General features: G+C 42.3%; 1 pseudogene; it reads left to right on the top strand.

Annotated features, from left to right (window-relative positions):
* Positions 1-447: 447 nt before the first annotated feature.
* LOC142851232 (nucleoside diphosphate kinase B pseudogene) lies at positions 448-1,104 on the top strand (annotated as a pseudogene).
* The last annotated feature ends 1,705 nt before the right edge of the window (positions 1,105-2,809 follow it).

Genomic DNA, 2,809 nt, shown 5'->3' with positions numbered 1-2,809 from the left:
TTCAGAGTTAGGAAGAAGAGAAGCATAGGGTGTTTAAGTAACTTCAACTGGTCTGTGATAACCCACAGATTCAGTTCAGAAAGGGATAAGGAGAATAAAACAGCAAAAGGAAAAAGCTATATAAATGAGTCCATCCTGTAGGGCCTTCACAAATGAAGTAAGGCTTCAAAGATCCACTTCAGGAAAAATGGGAAAAGTATACAGACACTGGAGTCTACCCAGGACAACAAAAGATTGCTCCAAGAAATGTAAACTCCCCGGCATTTCTGGAATCTATATTGGTTGCTGTGACATAGTTTCTGCTACTATCTAGTTCCATCATGCCCCAGAACAGGAATCAAGAAAAGCAAGTCATGGTCAACTTGTACGAAGCCCAAAGTTGGCAAGTCTTCATGTGAGTTCTTTTCCATAGCAGTGGCTGAAATAAGAAATAGGACTCAGACCCCGCGCCCGCCTGGTGGTCCCTCTGCTCTTTCTTCCCATCGCTCAGCTCATCGCCCACACTGGCCGTCCAGCCAACTAACTTTCGGACCATGGCCAACCTCGAGCGTACCTTCATTGCCATCAAACCAGATGGCGTGCAGCGCGGCTTGGTGGGCGAGATCATCAAGCGCTTCGAGCAGAAGGGGTTCCGCCTGGGGGCCATGAAGTTCCTTCGGGCTTCTGAGGAACACCTGAAGCAGCACTACATTGACCTGAAAGACCGTCCTTTCTTCCCAGGGCTGGTGAAGTACATGAACTCCGGGCCCGTGGTGGCCATGGTCTGGGAGGGGCTCAATGTGGTGAAGACAGGCCGAATGATGCTGGGAGAGACCAATCCAGCTGACTCTAAGCCAGGCACCATTCGAGGGGATTTTTGCATTCAAGTTGGCAGGAACATCATTCATGGCAGTGATTCAGTGCAAAGTGCAGAGAAGGAGATCAGTCTATGGTTTAAGCCTGAAGAACTGGTTGACTATAAGTCTTGTGCTCATGACTGGGTATATGAGTAGAGATGATAGTTCTCAGCTTTACTGATGGATCCCTGGGCACAACTCTTCATTCCACAGAATGGATCATCTTTTCTAAAACAATAAAGACTTTGGAACTGGAAAAAAAAAGAAATAGGACTCAGATAATTTGAAAGAACATTATTATATAGAGACATACATACATATATATACATTGTATATATGTATATATACATACATAAAATTTTCTAGCTACATTAGGTATATATGATACTAATATAGTTAGAAAAGAGTATTTTGGAGAACAATGACGGATCAACAGTGTCCAATGCTATTATTAATGAGTAAGAGGAAAGCTGAGAGTTGACCATTAGTAATGATGAAGGTCATGGTGACCTTGACAAGACCTGCTGCTTGTGGAGTGATTCATCTGCCTACACTCATGAATCCTCTGTGTGACTATGGAAATACAAAGATGAAGGCAGCAATCTCCTCAATTGCTGCCAGGGAACCTTCAAATTCCCCTAGGCTTTCTTAGGTTGCAAAAGAGGATGCCTTCCTGTCTAGGGTAAACCTGCCCTCTTCTGATTCCTCTGTCTTTGCTGCCTCATTATTCTCTTTTTTTCCTAAGTATTCATTATCTTTCTCTGTTGAGCTGTTCCTCTCCTGAAGCCACCAAGGACCCTGGGCACAGGACACCTTTCTGTATAAGTATGGAAGGCAATGGATACATGGCCACAGGAATTGGCTCCTTGGTTTGGTCCTCCAACAGTCCTAGCTATCCTGGCAAATCCAATGTTCTTTTTCAGCCCCCCTTTCCCTTGAAAGTTTACAACTGATATAAAAACTGTTTGAAAAATAAACATGGGTGATTTGGGGATCTGAATAATGCCTGAAACTCCCTCCCGACACCGTTGTGTGAATTGTGTCTTCATTTTCCCCATGCCTCTACACTAGTAAAAAATTGAGGCCCAACAAGAGTCAAGAGTGTGTTTGCTCATATTGGCACCTTAATTCTGATGTCTGGCCTCCAGAACCAATGTAGATATCTATTCTTTTAATTTATTATTTTAAACAATGAAGCTTATGTAACTTGTTATGATATAACTTGTAACATGTTATATTATATGATATTCAAATTAGAATTCTTACATCATTTCCAAACTTATTCCTCCAGATCTTCCCACTATTGATCAATGTGCTTAAATCCACCCCAATCTTCAAACTGAAAGCCATAAGAATCATCATTGGTTCCTCTCTTTCATTCTCATTTCAAGTCCCAACCTCTGCTTGAGAAAAATTTTACCTCAAACATTATCACTTCTTATTGAACTCACCCACAGAAGCCATCATTTCTTTTTATTTTATTTTATTTTTTATTAAAAATTTCTGCCTCCTCCCTGCCTCCGCCTCCCATTTCCCTCCCCCTCCCCTGCTCCCCCCTTCTCTCTCCAGCCCGAAGAGCAGTCAGGGTTCCCTGCCCTGTGGGAAGTCCAAGGTCCTCCCCCCTCCATCCAGGTCTAGGAAGGTGCGCACCCAAACAGCCTAGGTTCCCACAAAGCCTCAATGTTGCAAATGAGACTTCGGGTGATTGCCCAAGTAGTTAGTTTTCTCTGTCATTTCTTGTACCTTTTTGGAAGTTGTTTGATTGCACTTCCTGTTTATTCAAGTAATATTATTTCTCCCTTCTCAGGTCTTTGATGGAGTTGAAGACTAGATAGTCATAGTTACTTTCCTCTCATGAGCTAGCCAAGCCATTTTTAATATAAGATTTAGGCCCCTTAGGATAGGATAATATTAAAACATTTAGTATATGCTTCTTGCTTGATGTTGTTAATGCTGGTTGTAATCCTAATTTT

Source organism: Microtus pennsylvanicus, chromosome 5 (genome assembly GCF_037038515.1).
Source record: "Microtus pennsylvanicus isolate mMicPen1 chromosome 5, mMicPen1.hap1, whole genome shotgun sequence".
Lineage (NCBI taxonomy): Eukaryota > Metazoa > Chordata > Mammalia > Rodentia > Cricetidae > Microtus > Microtus pennsylvanicus.
Note: the sequence above shows the minus strand (reverse complement) of the source record. Positions and strands in the feature narration are given on the sequence as shown.